General features: G+C 38.4%; 1 protein-coding gene across 2 annotated transcripts in view; it reads right to left on the bottom strand.

The window, feature by feature from the left end:
- Positions 1–8,629, bottom strand: part of LOC126823638 (NADPH--cytochrome P450 reductase) — a 30,013-nt gene extending 21,384 nt beyond the window's left edge. Inside the window, exon 1 of one of the 2 annotated variants that reach the window (XM_050552594.2) lies at positions 8,474–8,629. The gene's annotated coding sequence lies outside the window, so the exon portion shown is untranslated. The remainder of the gene's footprint in view (positions 1–8,473) is intronic. The other variant, XM_050552595.2, reaches the window with a different exon arrangement.
- Between the last annotated feature and the right edge of the window lie 11,686 nt (positions 8,630–20,315).

The raw sequence follows: 20,315 nt of genomic DNA, 5'->3' as shown, positions 1-20,315 counted from the left end.
TCTCTAACTCAATATCATCCAAAATCTTCGACATTGAAAACACGAATTAATTGTCAATTTAAATCAACATTGATGTTGTGGTCATACGGGGAAAAGATGGGCTTCTGATATCCAATAATTAAGACAAAATAAACATTTTATGAATAATAAAGAAGACAGTGAGCTTGTATACATAGGAAGCAGCATAGATCATATCTTTGTAAAAACTAAATGAAATTGAACAACTTTTAGACTTCTATTCCTATTATAGATTCAACTTTCACAAGCTGTAACAGAACAGAGAAAACACAGATGTGGGATCCTCTGAGATATGTAAATGTCCCAATGAGTCCTCTTGTAAAAAAATGTTATGAAATGAAATGGGGTTTAACGTCATACTGATCTGCACCGACTGGGCCAATAAATGTTTAAAGCATCTTCGCTAGCCAAGGATTCCGATTCACTTTGTTTAAAGATACATGACAAGCCTATAATCTCAACTCTCTAGAACATCGGATGGCGGAGATTTAAACAGATTGAAACATGATCACCATTTAATGATTTAATTTAACAAGAGCATCGCTAATACTGCAATATACGTCTGCATTCTTGCTTTGATTGATACAGTACTTTTTAAAATGAAGAGAAAGAAATATGAAGTGGCTATACAATGACTGTATTACGACACGAGGCAAAGAATGCTAGGCGTTGGGTTTGTTTTGCCAAATTTACAGACTAAATATTAACAAAAAAAGTTGGTGTGACACTGCCCTAGGGGGTCGGGGCATGCACCAAAATAAATAGCTGCTATCCTTACAGTATTAGGAATAACGATGCCAAGTTCTACGATGATCCATAGGTACAATCCTATGATGGACCATTCCAAATTGGATCTAAATCTGTTAATAATTGCAAACTGTACATCATTTACAGACAAAATATTAACAAAAAGTAGGTGTGGCACAGCCCAAAGGGGTGTGGGGGAGAGAGAGAGAGATCATGCACCAAAATCAATAGTTGCAAATTTATAGTTCCCTCCCTTAAGGCCCATTCTCACGGTGCGACTTGTAGTAACTACTTCTAGTATCGACCCGAGATGCAGCGTGAGAACACCCTAGTCGTACCAACTTTTACAAGCTCCCAACCAGTTGAAAGTGAGTTGAGCGAAATAGAAACGTCCCTATTTCAGTCAACAGATCGTATGAAATTGACCAATCAGAGACGTTGAGTATTAGTACAAACACGAGTTCTCTCCCTTTGTTGTTGGTAAACATGGACGCGAAGCGCATTCTCAGAAAGTTTTTCAAACTGAGAGGGTCTTCTTCTTCAAGTTCACGTAATAGGGAACTGTACGCCCCGGCAGTGGGTCTACGCAGTATCCACTGCCTAACCCAGACGGATTTGGGTTTTCTCTTTTTCTTTTTGTTCTTATTTATCAAATGTAGGGCAATAATAGCCAGCGTCTCTTCGTCGCCATTAGGCATTATGCTAAGACAAGACGAGATTATCGCGAGAATCCAAGTCGTATCAACTCATTTATATACGATTTTGTAATCTACATGTAGCTACTACAAGTCGCACCATGAGAACGGGCCTTTAGGCTATAAGCAATACATATGCCAAGTTCCAAGCTGATCCATTCAGAATTGTGGGCTGTACAAGATAAACACAAAAGTTGGGCATGGCTCTGCCCCTGGGGGTCGGGACATGCACCAAAATCAATAGTTGCCATCCTTAGGCTATAAGGAATACATGTACATACGTCAAGTTCAAAGATGACCCATTAAGAATTGTAGACACACAAAGAAAAGATAGGTTGCCAGGAACAAAACATACGCCCACAGCAGCTAAATCGTCCGAGCGGTCGTCAAGGGTTGTCGCATATTTATTCCTTTGTAGGTAATTGGGGGCCTTTACAAGACAGTTCCATACAGATCAAATTATAAATTTTGTCGTTTGGGGGTTTACAAGGTTCTACAAACTGAAACAAGGGTCTCAACTCTGGAAGTAATCTACAGAAATTTGACAGGCTTTTTCGTTTTACTAATTTAAATAATGCATATAAATTTCATACAGATCACATGATCACTTTTGTCATTCAAACGTTCACAATCGCCATAACTCTAGAAATTATTGACGGAAATTGCTGAAATTCAATAGACCTGTTTCACAAATTTAAATGATGCATATAAATTTCATACATATCGGATGATAACTATCATCAATCGAGCATTAACAAGGTTTAACAAAGTGAAACAAGGGCAATAACTCTAGAAGTAATTATTGTAAATTGCTGAAATTCAATAGCTTTTTCGTTTCACTAATTTAAATCATGCATATAAATTTCACAAAGATCGGGTGGGTGATAACTTTTTGCGTTAGAGCGTTCACAAGGATCAGTAAAGTGAAACGAGGGCCATAACTCTAGGCGTAATAAACGGAAATTGCTGAAATTCAATAGGCTTCTCCGTTTCACTAATCTAAATAATGCATGTAAATTTCATAAAGATCGGATGATAACTTTTGGAGTTAGAGGGTTCACAAGGTTCAATAAAGTGAAACAAGGGCCATAACACTAGACGTAATAAACGGAAATTGCTGAAATTCAATAGGATTCTTCGTCTCACTACTTTTAAATAATGCATACAATTTTCAGAAAGATCGAATGATAACTTTTGACGTTAGAGCGTTCACAAGGATCAATAAAGTGAAACAAGGGCCATAACTCTAGACGTAATAAACAGAAATTGCTGAAATTCAATAGGCTTCTTCTTTTCAGTAACCTACATAATGCATATAAATTTCAGAAAGATCGGATGGTAACTTTTGACGTTAAAGCGTTCACAAGGATCAATAAAGTGAAACAAGGGCCATAACTCTAGACATAATAAACAGGAATTGCTGAAATTCAATAGGCTTTTTCGTATCAGCAATTTAAACCGGAGGACCTAGAGAAAACCCACGAGGTTGGACAGGTGACCCTACTCGATGTCACATACAAGTGGGGAATCGAAACCCCGCCAGTTGACTCAATGACATACCCCCCCCCCCAAAAAAATAATAGAGGTCACCCTTATGAGGAATAAGTATGAAAAGTTTTCAAGACGATCGATAAAAAATTGCAGCCTGTAGGCGACACAACACAGATACACAAAAAGAAAATGGGTGTGGCTCTGTCCTCGGGGTTTGGCATGCACCACACACTAGGGAAGTTCCTTAGGGTATAAGGAATAAGTATACAAAGTTTTTCAAGTTGATATGTTAAGAAATGTGGCCTGTAGACGACAAACAAATACAAATTCAAAAGGGATCATCCGTAGGGTATAAGGAATAAGTATGTAAAGTTTCAAGACGATCAGTTAAGAATTGCGACCTGTAGGCGACACACAATGGGGTTGGCAATATACGTCCACATTATGAATGGGGACCTATAAAAATGGTGAATCAATTAACAAGTACCGTTGCTTGTCATATCTTGTCAAAACTTCAAATAGTAATTACTTCACTCAGAATAAAGTAATTTGAATGAAATTTTCAATATATTTATTTTCCATTATCTATTTTTGAATGACCCCCTTTTTATCTGAATCATACATAATGTAAGTTTGTAACATACTTTGTACAACCACTGTTTTATGCCATATTCAGATGTGGGTGGTAAATATTTCACAAAAAGAACTCAAATAGCTAGCACAGGAACCTTTCCACTTTGATATCAGCTTATATATCTGCACTCTGTAATTATTTCAATGTGTCATTTAATAAGAAATTTTACCGACCACACAATGCACATGTTTTCCTTAACTCTAGAAGTGTCATATCAACAGAGTAAGGGTAACATTTTAAAGGCGGTCAGGGTAAGTTGAAGTAAATATCAAATGACAGCAACCGTTTGTTATATCAATAATTGTTCCTGGTAGCAAAATCTCTTCTTATTTCTTTAGTCATTTCCATATCCACAAGAACTAGACTGAAGTCACTGAAGCAGAAAAATCTGCCTAAATAAAGGTCTTGGTCTGCATTCCAGGAATTTAAAGTTTGTACAAACAAATTGAAAAACATATGAAAACTAGATAAAATGGTGACGCAGTGCTTACAATATCTAAAGGAGGTACCGAAACACATAATTATTTCATAAATCACCATAATTTAATGTATTAATTAGTAACAATATTAATTGCATATAAGCTCATGAATAAAACATACTCAAATATTAATCATGACTCTATGTCAGGCTGTTTTTGTCCAATTTTCACGAAATTCAAACTCTACCATCATTAGGGTGTAACGGTAATATATTATATTAAACATTTTTTTAAATCAGATAAAAATTGTGATCTCTAGAGGGACCACAAGCTGAGGGCCATAATTCAGGAAGTTACGATCCGATATGCGCGAATGTCAAAAGGAACCAAGATCTTTGGGTTATAAACATGCATTTCAAGTTTCATCAAAATCAGATGAAAATTTGTGACCTCTAGAGTGTCCACAAGCTAAAAAAAAGTGACTTTTCGAACAATCAGTGGCCATAATCCATGAAGTTATGGTTCTATACATGTCAATATCGAAAGGAACCAAGATCCTTGGGAGATAGACCTATATTTCAAGTTTTGTCAAAATCGGATAAAAATTGCGAATCGAGATCTTTTGGAGATAAACCTATATTTCAAGTTTCGTCAATATCGGATAAAAATTGTGACCTGTAGAATGTTCACAAAGAAATTGTGGACGGACAGGGGCAACGGCATAATACGTCCATGTGAAAATGTGGGTGTATAAAAATGACCGCGGCTTTTCTTCCCATCCAAACGACTATACATTGTCCCTTGCCAGGCCTTCCATCCTGTATCACTGACAAGGTGGAACCACACCAGGAAAATCTGGATGAACCATCTCGGTCAACACCTGGGTTGAAGTAACTTGTATTGATATATTTAGGTTCTGAAAGTTTATCCGAATGATATCCTAAATTAATATACATACCTAAATTTGAGATTTTAAATGTTTTATTGATATGAAACATTTTCTAAACACAATGCACAATTACAAACATGTTTTATATTAATAGGATTATTTTGTTTTCTATATTTGAATAATGTGCTGTCAAAAAATGATGAATTTGATGGAATGTTTCTATATTAAACCAGTAGTGAACTTATTGAACTCAATTCACGATAGTATACGGCTGACTTGTTTATTCTTTTATTTTTTTAACGATGCATTGTAAGATTTCGATGAAAAGCTATAGATAATGACAAATGAATATATTGAAATTTCATTCAAATTACTTTATTCTGAGCAAAGTTATGAAGATGTAGCATATATCATTTATTATCATAGAAACATTACTTGACAATCCAGACTAAACCTATTGTTAAACTTTAAAATCTCCCGGGTGTTCAAATCCAAATCTCGGCCATCCGATGGCTTCAAGAGTAGATTATAGGCTTGTCATGTGAATAAATGTCTAAATAATAATTTATATAACATTTGAAGCCAAAATATCAGCATCTGTAATATCAGCTATGTGTGAATGTGTAGAAACCAAAATCTTATTATTAACCTGCTTCAATAAATTTTTACCAGCATATAAAATAATTTTGCTGTCAAACTGTCCAAAAACAGTGATATTTGCGCTACGACCAGCTAATGCTCAATAACGACACAATATTTCACTAAAAACCCATATATGTATATAGAAGGATATAATTGCAAAGACATGGTGATATAACATGTATAAAATATGTGCTAATGTGTCATGATCTGAATTGTTCGGTCAATATCATGACAATTTATGAGATGAACAATTAGATATTAACAATCAATAATTAATTAAATGTACTTTGTGATATTTACATTCATTTACACTGATGGATGAATTAAGTACTGGTAAGTAAATGTTAAATGAATACAAATAACATACTTTCAACAAGTAAATTACAATATTTCCATTATTAATTGCAAACTTAAAGGCTCAATACCACTCTTGTTGTAACTGAATAATATGTCCCAATCTTTATTCTGGTCAACAAATTGTACTATTTTACAATATCCCAATTAATTGATGATACAAATTTCATCTTAACACATCTAATTTAAAAAATTGGAAAAATTCAACTAAATGATTTGAAAAGCCTGAAGTAAAGCTTTTCAAATGTGACTTGGATTTTAAATTTTTTTGAACCCTCTGGACAAGTGAAATAGGATTTAATGGATAATTTACACAACAGGTAGGACACTAACACATCTAGTACTTAGAATAAGGCTATTTTTTATTTTCTGGAGCTGTCACCAGCAAGAGTGTTATTGTCCCTTTAATGGCAATATATATTTCACAGCTACGCCTCTGGGTATGGTTAAAATATTCACAATAAATATTACAGCAGGCCAAAACCTGATATAGACCTCAATCTTTTGGGAATACCAGACCTGAAATACAGTCTCCTATAACAATAAATTAATTCACTGCAAGAATACACATTACAAGCTGTATCCTGTTTGGGTTCTTTTAATTCATGGAGAAAGGTTTTATGTAGTATGATAGGTCTATTCCCCAATCCCATTCATTCAAAAATAAGGATCCTGAGTTTAAAATTACCACCAGATATAATTTGAGCTTCAATACAATATATTTACTACCAAAGATTTTGGCACTACCGATTTTTTTATTTTCTATTTATTTTTAACTTTTTTCCTATATTTTTGGTTAAGAACAAGATCATGTCTGTGGGAATATGGTGAAGTACCTTATTCTAATTACCTAAATTTGGTAATATGAGAAACATTGTGAAACAAGAAATGAGCTGGAGACATACAACCGATTGCATAGTTAAATAGAATTTACCACCTGCTATCATCTACATTGTACATCATTCATCAATATAATGACATTATCATTGTTCTCGATTAGTAGCATTTTATAGCTAAATGTATGTCCGGATAATAATTTATGCCGATTGGTCTATTGTTCAATGTTCAGATATGATTACATTGAATTTGACATGCATGACTGATTCAATCATCTATGTTGGATGGTCCACCAAACTTAATATTGCAACTCCAGAAATTTTGCTCAAGAGCAGCTTGATTTATTTAAAAAGGGCACATTGCTGAGTAGGACAATATTCTTGGACTTGGTGGAAAGTCACTGGTACTACTGATATTTAAATTGAACAAGTGGTTACCATGCAAGATACGCCCACATACAAGCTGAAAGATAGGTTTCCAGGAAACGAAACATACAATCACAGCAGCTAAATCGGCCAAGCTGTCGACAAGGGTTGTCTAAGAGCATTTCACACAGAATTTACCAGTTTTATTCAATGAAATATATCTGGTACTTCTCTCCATTGATAAGAACAATAACTAAGAATTTTTAATGCAAAATTTTTCAGAATAGTCGAGATTAACCTTGGAGACTACAGGCACCCCAAAAGCTAACTAGCAAAAGCAGTGGATGTCATTGCTATGTCACAACACCAGCACCCTGTACATTGTAGCCTAATAGTATAATTGAGATTCACCTTTATATGTACATGTATGCTACCCTCGCCTCAACAATGCGTTTCTTGATACCGGTACAATAAAATTCTATTCTATTTTATTAAGTACTGGTACCTTACTGTAAAATAAGTTCTTGCTACAGTAAATTTATCACTAGCAGGAACATTTCTATGAAATCTTGTTGCCTGAGCAATCGGGCTGCCTGAGCAATCGGGCAAATAAAGAACATTGAGTCTATACTAAAACTGGGACATGATGTTTTCAATAATTCTGGGTAAACTTTACATTAATTTATAATAAGCTTACAGTTACATAATAATATAGGCCTACATTGTAGGCTATGATGCCATAACTTATTACTAAGTTACTAAATATACATATTTAACACATGATCAGGTCATAGACCTGATTTTGACCCTATTTATCCCCACCATGTCAACCACTGAAGTATAAAAGGTATGTAACAAATGAATAAAGATTGGTTGATCATACAAACAAGTAAAAGTCTTTAAATAATCCCTGTGAATCTTGTAGGCTACTAAATATTAAAGGCAACTATGTGTGAAATAAGACAGTAAATAACCCAAGTCAGTCTGACATTTAAAGATGCAGACATTGTCAACAGTTATAACGTCACGTAGTACAAAAATATGATTCCAAATAAGACGCAAGATAAAGATTAATACCATAGCTGCCGTACCTCAACCGGATTACAAAAAAAAAAATAATTAATCGTGAATGACTGATGAAATGTTACGTAATGCATACACACACAACAATCCGCGAAATGAACCCACAACTTTATTAAGAAACCATAAACCATGAGTTTTGAAACTACTGCCAATTGGTGAATTCTTTTATTATAAAAAAAAGAGCGAGATCAAAAGAGTCCGTCCACAACTCTTCTCCACTCCGTAAAATGAGCCCCACGAGGATTTATTTTTTTACGAATTTCTTTAAAATTACTATGAAATACATTCGATCGACATACCTTACTTTCAGTTTTTCAATTTGACATACATAAATAGTGCCTTTCCAACATGTGCTTTCTTGTGCTATGACCACACAGTCAAACCTTACTCGACTTTGACCTGGTCGAGATTATTTAATCAATTTCTTGATTACCCAGTCTCACGGTCGCATTTAGAGAGACCGGTCGTTCAAGACTAACCCAGTAAACGCAAATTACGAGTCGACCCTAAGTCCAAATCAAATAGTCAGTCGAATAAACCGGTCGATGGCTTATTAAAATTTTGGAATCGTTTGTAATCAGTATAAGTTAAAGAAAAAACGCACTAATTCCAATATCTTTTATCATTGTTTTTGTTTATTTTTTACGTCCCCTCATGTTCAAATTTGATTGTTCAAATTAAAACTTTAAGGTGTTATTGCCACCGCGGCTTAATAAAGTCATGCTTTACTTTTTCCCTCATCCCCATATGCCCCCATCTTTTAAGTGCACGCCAATGTGTACACGGGACCTCGGTTTTTCGTCCCATCCGAACGACTAGACATCTGTCCTTGTCCACCTCCAAAAGAATAGAGTTCCTATATATGATATGTTGGGTTAGGGGGGCATATGGGGATGAGGTATTTGACATTATCATGTGGCCTCGTCCAGTCGATAAAATCAGTCAGTTAGTTCAGTCGATAACATCAGTCAGTTAGTTCATGCTCGTCCCATCCGAACGACTAGACAGCTGTCCTTGTCCGCCTCGAAAAGAATAGAGTCAATATATATGATATGAACATGGAAAGGGGATGCGATGGGGCGGGGGGGGGGGGGGCGTGTCGGGATGAGGTATTTGACATTTTCATGTGGCCTCGTCCAGTCGATAAAATCAGTCAGTTAGTTCAGTCGAATAATCCAGTCGAATAAACCAGTCGAATAATTCAGTCGAAAAGTTCAGTCGAATAGTTCAGTCGAATAATCCAGTCGAATAATTCAGTCGAATAAATAAGTCGCTCAATATTAAGCAGCGGTGGCAGCGGGCTAAGATAATTAGTAGCAAATCATGCTCGGAGCCATAGCTGAGGGAGCCGGGGGCATGGGGTAGGGACCGGGGGGCTTCCTAACTATCCAGTCGATAAAATCAGTCAGTTAGTTCAGTCGAATAATCCAGTCGAATAAACCAGTCGAATAATTCAGTCGAAAAGTTCAGTCGAATACTTCAGTCGAATAATTCAGTCGAATAATCCAGTCGAATAAACAAGTCGCTCAATATTAAGCAGCGGTGGCAGCGGACTAAGATAATTAGTAGCAAATCATGCTCGTAGCCATAGCTGAAGGAGCCGGGGGCATGGGGTAGGGACCTGGGGGCTTCCCAACTAGTTTAAAGAAATGAAAAGAAATGAAATGGGGTTTTAACATCCTACTGTTCTGCTTGGAACTGGGCTAATGAAGACGGGCATGTATACGCCATACCCTGGGCTAATGAAGACGGGCATACGCCATACACGTCCACGCGAATGTGTACACGGGACCTCGGTTTTTCATCCCATCCGAACGACTAGACAGCTGTCCTTGTCCGCCCCGAAAAGAATAGAATCCCTATATATGATATGAACGAAGAAAGGGGATGGGGTGGGGCGGGGGGGGGGGGGGTGAGGTATTTGACATTTTCATGTGGCCTCGTCCAGTCGATAAAATCAGTCAGTTAGTTCAGTCGAATAATCCAGTCGAGTAAACCAGTCGAATAATTCAGTCGAAAAGTTCAGTCGAATAGTTCAGTCGAATAATTCAGTCGAATAAACAAGTCGCTCAATATTAAGCAGCGGTGGCAGCGGGGTAAGATAATATAGTAGCAAATCATGCTCGTAGACATAGCTGAAGGAGCCGGGGCATGGGGTAGGGACCGGGGGGCTTCCCAACTAGTTTCAAGAAATGAAAAGAAATGGTCCCTACCCCATGCCCCCGGCTCCCTCAGCTATGGCTACGAGCATGCTTTGCTACTAATTATCTTAGCCCGTTGCCACCGCTGCTTAATATTGAGCGACTTGTTTATTCGACTGAATTATTCGACTGGTTTATTCGACTGGATTTTTCGACTGAACTAACTGACTGATTTTATCGACTGGACGAGGCCACATGAAAATGTCACCCCCCCCCCCGCCCCACCCCATCCCCTTTCTTCGTTCATATAATATATAGGGACTCTATTCTTTTCGAGGCGGACAAGGACAGCTGTCTAGTCTTTCGGATGGGACGAAAAACCGAGGTCCCGTGTATACATTGGCGTGGACGTAAAAGATCCCATGACAGATGGAATTCGATATAAGAGTATGCCATAGTGCCGCTGTCCGGGCAAAATTTCCCTCATCGCACAGTGTATGGCGTATGCCCGTCTTCATTAGCCCAGTTCCAAGCAGAACAGTAGGACGTTAAAACCCCATTTCATTTCTTTTCATTTCTTGAAACTAGTTGGGAAGCCCCCCGGTCCCTACCCCATGCCCCGGCTCCTTCAGCTATGTCTACGAGCATGATTTTCTACTATATTATCTTAGCCCGCTGCCACCGCTGCTTAATATTGAGCGACTTGTTTATTCGACTGAATTATTCGACTGAACTTTTCGACTGGTTTATTCGACTGGATTATTCGACTGAACTAACTGACTGATTTTATCGACTGGACGAGGCCACATGAAAATGTCAAATACCTCACCCCCTCCCCGCCCCACCCCATCCCCTTTCTTCGTTCATATCATATATAGGGACTCTATTTTTTTCGAGGCGGACAAGGACAGCTGTCTAGTCTTTCGGATGGGACGAAAAACCGAGGTCCCGTGTATACATTGGCGTGGACGTAAAAGATCCCTTGACAGATGGAATTCGATATAAGAGTATGCCGTAGTGCCGCTGTCCGGGCAAAATTTCCCTCATCGCACAGTGTATGGCGTATGCCCGTCTTCATAAGCCCAGTTCCAAGCAGAACAGTAGGACGTTAAAACCCCATTTCATTTCTTTTCATTTCTTGAAACTAGTTCGGAAGCCCCCCGGTCCCTACCCCATGCCCCCGGCTCCCTCAGCTATGGCTACGAGCATGATTTGCTACTAATTATCTTAGCCCGCTGCCACCGCTGCTTAATATTGAGCGACTTGTTTATTCGACTGAATTATTCGACTGGATTATTCGACTGAACTATTCGACTGGTTTATTCGACTGGATTATTCGACTGAACTAACTGACTGATTTTATCGACTGGACGAGGCCACATGAAAATGTCAAATACCTCATCTCCCCACCTCCCGCCCCACCCCATCACCTTTCTTCGTTCATATCATATATAGGGACTCTATTCTTTTCGAGGCGGACAAGGACAGCTGTCTAGTCTTTCGGATGGGACGAAAAACCGAGGTCCCGTGTATACATTGCCGTGGACGTAAAAGATCCCTTGACAGATGGAATTCGATATAAGAGTATGCCGTAGTGCCGCTGTCCGGGCAAAATTTCCCTCATCGCACAGTGTATGGCGTATGCCCGTCTTCATAATCCCAGTTCCAAGCAGAACAGTAGGACGTTAAAACCCCATTTCATTTCTTTTCATTTCTTGAAACTAGTTGGGAAGCCCCCCGGTCCCTACCCCATCCCCTGGCTCCTTCAGCTATGTCTACGAGCATGATTTGCTACTATATTATCTTAGCCCGCTGCCACCGCTGCTTAATATTGAGCGACTTGTTTATTCGACTGAATTATTCGACTGAACTATTCGACTGAAGTATTCGACTGAACTTTTCGACTGAATTATTCGACTGGTTTATTCGACTGGATTATTCGACTGAACTAACTGACTGATTTTATCGACTGGACGAGGCCACATGAAAATGTCAAATACCTCATCCCCCTCCCGCCCCACCCCATCCCCTTTCTTCGTTCATATCATATATAGGGATTCTATTCTTTTCGAGGCGGACAAGGACAGCTGTCTAGTCGTTCGGATGGATGAAAAACCGAGGTCCCGTGTACACATTCGCGTGGACGTAAAAGATCCTTTGACAGATGGAATTCGATATAAGAGTATACCGTAGTGCCGCTGTCCGGGCAAAATTTCCCTCATAGCACAGTGTATGGCGTATGCCCGTCTTCATTAGCCCAGTTCCAAGCAGAACAGTAGGACGTTAAAACCCCATTTCATTTCTTGAAACTAGTTGGGAAGCCCCCCGGTCCCTACCCCATGCCCCCGGCTCCTTCAGCTATGGCTACGAGCATGATTTGCTACTAATTATCTTAGCCCGCTGCCACCGCTGCTTAATATTGAGCGACTTGTTTATTCGACTGAAGTATTCGACTGAACTTTTCGACTGAATTATTCGACTGGTTTATTCGACTGGATTATTCGACTGAACTAACTGACTGATTTTATCGACTGGATGAGGCCACATGAAAATGTCAAATACCTCACCCCCCACCCCCCGCCCCATCCCCTTTCTTCGTTCATATCATATATAGGGACTCTATTCTTTTCGAGGCGGACAAGGACAGCTGTCTAGTCTTTCGGATGGGACGAAAAACCAAGGTCCCGTGTATACATTGGCGTGGACGTAAAAGATCCCTTAACTGATGGAATTCGATATAATAGTATGCCGTAGTGCCGCTGTCCGGGCAAAATTTCCCTCATCGCACAGTGTATGGCGTATGCCCGTCTTCATTAGCCCAGTTCCAAGCAGAACAGTAGGACGTTAAAACCCCATTTCATTTCTTGAAACTAGTTGGGAAGCCCCCCGGTCCCTACCCCATGCCCCCGGCTCCTTCAGCTATGGCTACGAGCATGATTTGCTACTATATTATCTTAGCCCGCTGCCACCGCTGCTTAATATTGAGCGACTTGTTTATTCGACTGAATTATTCGACTGGATTATTCAACTGAAGTATTCGACTGAACTTTTCGACTGAATTATTCGACTGGTTTATTCGACTGGATTATTCGACTGAACTAACTGACTGATTTTATCGACTCGACGAGGCCACATGAAAATGTCAAATACCCCCCCCCCCCGGCCCCATCGCATCCCCTTTCTACGTTCATATCATATATAGGGACTCTATTCTTTTCGAGGCAGACAAGGACAGCTGTCTTGTTTTTCGGTTGGGACGAAAAAACGAGGTCTCGTGTATACATTGGCGTGGACGTAAAAGATCCCTTGACAGATGGAATTCGATACAAGAGTAGGCCGTAGTGCCGCTGTCCGGGCAAAATTTCCCTCATAGCACAGTGTATGGCGTGGGCCCGTCTTCATTAGCAAATCATGCTCGTAGCCATAACTGAAGGATCCGGGGGCATTGGGTAGGGGCCGGGGGGCTTCCCAACTAGTTTCAAGTCTTAAGTGATACATGTACTTTAGATACTAGTATTTTCGCTCCCACGCACAGGGCCCCTCCCATTCCACCAACACCCCGTTTCTATGGTCATATATAGGGACTATTCTTTTCTAGGTGGGGGCCGACAATATTAGTATCTACTTAAGTACAATTATCTCCTGCGACGGGTGAGGACCAAACCCCGCCCAAGCCCTCGGCTCCTACAGCTATGGCAACGAACATTGAGCTACTCAATATTATCTTGTTTCGCTGTTGGGCTTTTTTTTCCGACTGGTTTCATCGACTGAAGTATTTGACTGATTTTATCGACAGAGATGTGTGGGATTTTATCGTCTGGACGAGGCTACGTTAAAATGTCAGATTTATGTAAGATGAATCATTACTTGGAGAGACCTAGGAAACCTATATACTATACATGTAATTGGGGATCCGATTTATAGGAAGTTATAAGTTGTTTAATTGTTGCTGTTATGTAGGCACTATTTGCTCCTGAAATAAAGTGTTGAAGATCCAGTCCAAGAATCTGTATTCATTTCTGATCCTAAGAGTACACACGTCGAAGAGCTACATTCCCTGCTAGTCAAATTGTACATAATATATTGAAGAAGAAGGCATGGATATCAACTTTATTCTTCCTTCAGCAGCAGTAGCAGCAATAAGAAATCTTGATCAACTATCAGTGTCTTGGAGTCTCAAACAGGGGTTTAAATGGGCTTTAAAAGAGACTTCTCAGAAAATTAATTACCCAGTCCGGAAAAGAAATATCGTTCTTTTGTCCAAATACAAAGGGATAGACAGCGACAGCTGGAATTTTTTGCAAAGAAGGGTGCCCAAAAAGTACAGGTTTCTGTGACCTCCAGTAAAAAGGATGCAGGTGTTCAAAATGTTCTGGATACTAACGATGTATCTTTTTTTTAATAACCTTGTGTTAATGGTGTCATCCTGCCAATTGCCATGATAAAGGTTGCAGCCATGCGAGATGTTTCAAGTTTTAGTGCCAAATGCACCAGCCGTCAAGACTCAAGATCACAGATTTAGACATGTTAGGCCTTACAGCAGGAATCCTTTGTACAGGAATAGAAATTATTATCGTGAAAATAGTTATAGATTATGTTATTTTGAATAATGGAAAAATAAGGATTTTGATTGTATTAATGATTAAACCATGGGGTCATGTTTTTGTTTGAAATAATTTTAAGGTGGATACACATGACTAATGTATAGGTCACATGTTATTTTATTATTGTTTAATTCTATTTTTAATTTCAAATCTATATTTTAACATTCATTAATGCTTGGTTAGTCATTAGAAGCAGACAACAATTAATTTGTCACTCCATATAAATTATGACAGGCTGGCAACTAGAGTGTTTGATCTGTTCAGTTTCTTTAACTATTGTTTTAAATGGCTTAAGACTTAATCCTTCAATAATTATATGCTTATTTCAACACTTTCATAGTAACTAATTTATATAAAAAGACAAGTGTATGTAGGATGAATTATACAGTAGTTGGAGAGACCAACTTAGTTGCAGGACTGATTTATAGGAAGTTATAAGTTATAAGTTGTTTACTTGTTGCTGTTATTTATTTGCTCCTGAAATAAAGTGTTGAAGATCTATTCAAAGAATCTGTAGTCATTTCCAATACTTAGAGAACACACTCCACGCGATACATTCCCTGAAAGTGGAACCGTGTTATGAGCATGAAAGGACTACTCAATGAAATAAAATGGGCTTTAACGTCCTACTGTTGTGCACCGACTGAGCTAATAAATTAACAGAACACAGTTTTTATGGGATACAATCACTAGTTTATTCTAAAAGCACGACGTTTCGACAAGTATCCTCTTATCGTTATCAAGCACAAATGACAATTTAGTAAACTTGTGGACAATATATATGAAATTAATAAGAAACCATCTGCATGGATTAAGAATAACAGTAATAGAAATAATCAAGGTGTAAAGGATATTTAACAATAACAACAAACATAACAAGGTAATTAGCTACTAATAAGCACTGATACTGCATGATTAGAGGGTTATTAACAGTTATGAAGCCCTTCAAAAGGGTAGCATGTATGGATAGTGGGAAGTTGATAAAGCACAGGTAGTGAGGCCATGTGCATGAAGTTAAATAAGATTGCATTATATAAGTACAACTATAACAATACACAATTTGTACTAAGAAAACAAGAACAAAAATCCTCTAAAAATATAAGGGACATGTTGGGAGAATCTATAATATCGAAAATTTATTAATGAGATGGGGTGGGGGCGGGGATTTTAGTACAACCAAAGATGGCTTAATAGTTAAATTATGTTGTGCATCTTAATTACATCATCATATGCCCTGGGGATGTAGAGCCCTAAGTCCCTATTGAGTTCAGGTGAATGTCTTCTGATATTTATAGCTTCTAGGATCTTCCTGGTTTTCTTGTTCTGTTGGTTGGCGGTTAGTATCTGGACCTCATTCCATTTAACTCTGTGTTGTGGGTGATTCTCATTAATAAATTTTCGATATTATAGATTCTCCCAACATGTCCCTTATATTTTTAGAGGATTTTTGTTCTTGTTTTCTTAGTACAAATTGTGTATTGTTATAGTTGTACTTATATAATGCAATCTTATTTAACTTCATGCACATGGCCTCACTACCTGTGCTTTATCAACTTCCCACTATCCATACATGCTACCCTTTTGAAGGGCTTCATAACTGTTAATAACCCTCTAATCATGCAGTATCAGTGCTTATTAGTAGCTAATTACCTTGTTATGTTTGTTGTTATTGTTAAATATCCTTTACACCTTGATTATTTCTATTACTGTTATTCTTAATCCATGCAGATGGTTTCTTATTAATTTCATATATATTGTCCACAAGTTTACTAAATTGTCATTTGTGCTTGATAACGATAAGAGGATACTTGTCGAAACGTCGTGCTTTTAGAATAAACTAGTGATTGTATCCCATAAAAACTGTGTTCTGTTAATTTGTTCCCTGATCGCTAAATGCCACTTAAAGAATATGTTCAACGTCAATATGGGGATGTGGCAACTAAGTGTGTTCGCCAGATTAGTAAACTTGAAGATAAATATATAAGAGTGTGTAATAACTTAACCTTTCTCATGAGATGTAGAGACAGTGAAATTGTGCCACATGGATTAAAACTTAAGGGTCCAGTTAACTCCAATGCTGCAAATAAGATCTTACTTCAAGCTAGTAAATCCCTAGTACGTGAACGCATTCAACATCACCGGAATACTAAGCACCGACTTCTGCAAGATATTGGAGCATCACAACTGAAACTTAATCATCTAGTTACTACAGAGGATTTTAATTCCATCCGCAAGGCTCAGACTTCCACCAACCAAGCCAGCGAAGAAAGAATTAAACACCGACACCTCAAAAAGTTTGAACAACTAAAGAAAGATAATGTAACAACCAAGAAAACAGATACAACTATGCTAAAGACTGACTTCCTTACTAAAACAGTTGTCAACCTCAGCAGCAAAGATCTAACCAATGACCAAATCAGTTTACTTTCTAAGGGCCTGAAGTTTGCCCCATCCTGGACACCAAGAAATCATGATGTTTTTATCGCCAACATTGAGAAAGGTCTATGCCAACTAGCACCAGGGGGAAAAGTTGATTTCCTTCGCCACCAGATAGCCAACCTAATTATTAAATCCACCACAAAGAAGAACTCGCACAACATTACCAAAGGTGAGACCAAAGCTATACAAGAACTAAAAAACGACAAGTCTATAACGATAATACCAGCCGACAAAGGTAAATCAACTGTGGTCATGAACACCGACGAATACAATTCAACAGTCAACCAACTGCTCAATGATGCCACAACCTACAGAAAAATCAGGAAAAATCCAACAACAACATTAGAAAAACAACTAAATGATAAGCTTAAAGAATTATGTGACTCCCAACAACTAACCAAAGATCTTTCTCACCAGTTAAAACCAAACCACCCACGTCCTCCTTACGCCCGAGCCACCATCAAGACCCACAAAAACCCGATCAAGGCCAGGTTATTAGTCTGTTCAAGAGATTCAGTTTTTTACAACGTTGCTAAACACATGTCTAAGCTACTTGCTCCATTAGGAACTTCATCTACATCCTTCATCAAAGACTCTGGTGGTTTTTGCAACACTATTAGAGACCTAAACCGCCCTGGGAAGATTGTGTCGTACGATGTGGTTGATCTTTTTACCAACGTTCCCCGTCAAGAAGCTATTGAAGTCCTCCGCACTCGATTAAATGAATTAGAAGCACCCCTAGAAACTAAGTTGTCAACCGATAGTATCCTTGAGTTAGTTACTATGTGCCTTGATTCGACATTCTTCACCTGGGGTGACGACATATACAAGCAAGTCAACGGTTTGCCCATGGGTAGTCCCCTATCACCCTTAATCTCTGAAATCTTCATGACTGAATTTGAAAACTGTGCCCTAAGAACCTCTCCCATCACTCCAATCATTTGGCTTCGCAAGGTCGATGATACGTTTGTGGTGCTTGATGAAAATGATGAACCTATGTCCCTGCTTGAACACCTGAACAAACAGCATCCCAGAATTAAATTCACTATCGAAACAGAAAAAGAAAATACCCTACCATTCTTAGATGTACAAGTTATAAAAGTCAATAATCAAATGAAAACTAAAATATACCGCAAACCGACCCACACAGACCAATATATCAATTACAACTCCAGTCATCCCCATTATATCAAAAGAGCCCTTATTTCCACCCTAGCACGCAGAGCAATCAACATTTGTGAACCCGAATTCCTGCAGGAAGAATTGGACCATTTACGCCACGTGTTTTGTAACCTGAATAATTATCCCCCGTTACTAGTGAAAAAGCAGATCAATGAAACTATCAAAACCACCAGTAAAGATTATCAAAAACCTGAAAAATCACCCATCAGAATAACCTTGCCCTTTTATGGTAATTTAACATACAGAGTGAGCAACCTACTAAAGAAATCAAACATTGACACCACATTTTCGGTCCCGACCACCCTGAAACAGATATTGAAAGCCAACGGCAAGTTGCAACCAATTCTCCCCACCCAACCCAAAGGAGTCGTCTATCAAGTGGTTTGTTCCTGCAAGGCTACATATATCGGGGAAACGAAACGACCCATTGACAAAAGGATAACGGAACATAAGTCCAAAGCCGCTACTAATAACTCAGCCATAGCGGAACATCTCCAGAATCACCCACAACACAGAGTTAAATGGAATGAGGTCCAGATACTAACCGCCAACCAACAGAACAAGAAAACCAGGAAGATCCTAGAAGCTATAAATATCAGAAGACATTCACCTGAACTCAATAGGGACTTAGGGCTCTACATCCCCAGGGCATATGATGATGTAATTAAGATGCACAACATAATTTAACTATTAAGCCATCTTTGGTTGTACTAAAATCCCCGCCCCCACCCCATCTCATTAATAAATTTTCGATATTATAGATTCTCCCAACATGTCCCTTATATTTTTAGAGGATTTTTGTTCTTGTTTTCTTAGTACAAATTGTGTATTGTTATAGTTGTACTTATATAATGCAATCTTATTTAACTTCATGCACATGGCCTCACTACCTGTGCTTTATCAACTTCCCACTATCCATACATGCTACCCTTTTGAAGGGCTTCATAACTGTTAATAACCCTCTAATCATGCAGTATCAGTGCTTATTAGTAGCTAATTACCTTGTTATGTTTGTTGTTATTGTTAAATATCCTTTACACCTTGATTATTTCTATTACTGTTATTCTTAATCCATGCAGATGGTTTCTTATTAATTTCATATATATTGTCCACAAGTTTACTAAATTGTCATTTGTGCTTGATAACGATAAGAGGATACTTGTCGAAACGTCGTGCTTTTAGAATAAACTAGTGATTGTATCCCATAAAAACTGTGTTCTGTTAATTTGTTCCCTGATCGCTAAATGCCACTTAAAGAATATGAGCTAATAAAGTCAGGCATATGCCATACAGGGGATCTTTTACATGCATGCCAATGTGTACATGGGACCTTGGTTTTTCATCCCATCCAAACGACTGCCCCACTGACAGGGGGAAACCACCCGGAAAATCCTGAGGAACTTTTTCGGCCAATATACCAGGAACAAACCTCCAGGCTAGCGAGCCAGTGTCTTACTCACTTAGCCACCATGGCTCCAGGCTACTTATTGTTATCTTAGTTCACTCCAATTAGTGATTCATAAACTATGGTCCTCCACCATCAAGTCAAGCGACTGCTTTTTTTCGACTGAAATATACACTGAAATATTCGACTTGACGAGGTCACAAAAAAAACCCTGACTCGTCCAATACCCCCAGCCCCTGACTACAGGCCTATGTAGGATTCTATTCACTTAGATGACGGGCCAAAAACATTACTCTCCGTTTAGTACATGTATCAACTAAATACCTAGATCATAAGATTTTTGCCCGAAAAATCTGACTTTAAAGTAGTT

The sequence above is a fragment of the Patella vulgata genome, chromosome 6 (assembly GCF_932274485.2).
Source record: "Patella vulgata chromosome 6, xgPatVulg1.2, whole genome shotgun sequence".
NCBI lineage: Eukaryota > Metazoa > Mollusca > Gastropoda > Patellidae > Patella > Patella vulgata.
The sequence above is the reverse complement of the archived record's forward strand: the minus strand, read 5'-3'. Positions and strand labels throughout refer to the sequence as shown.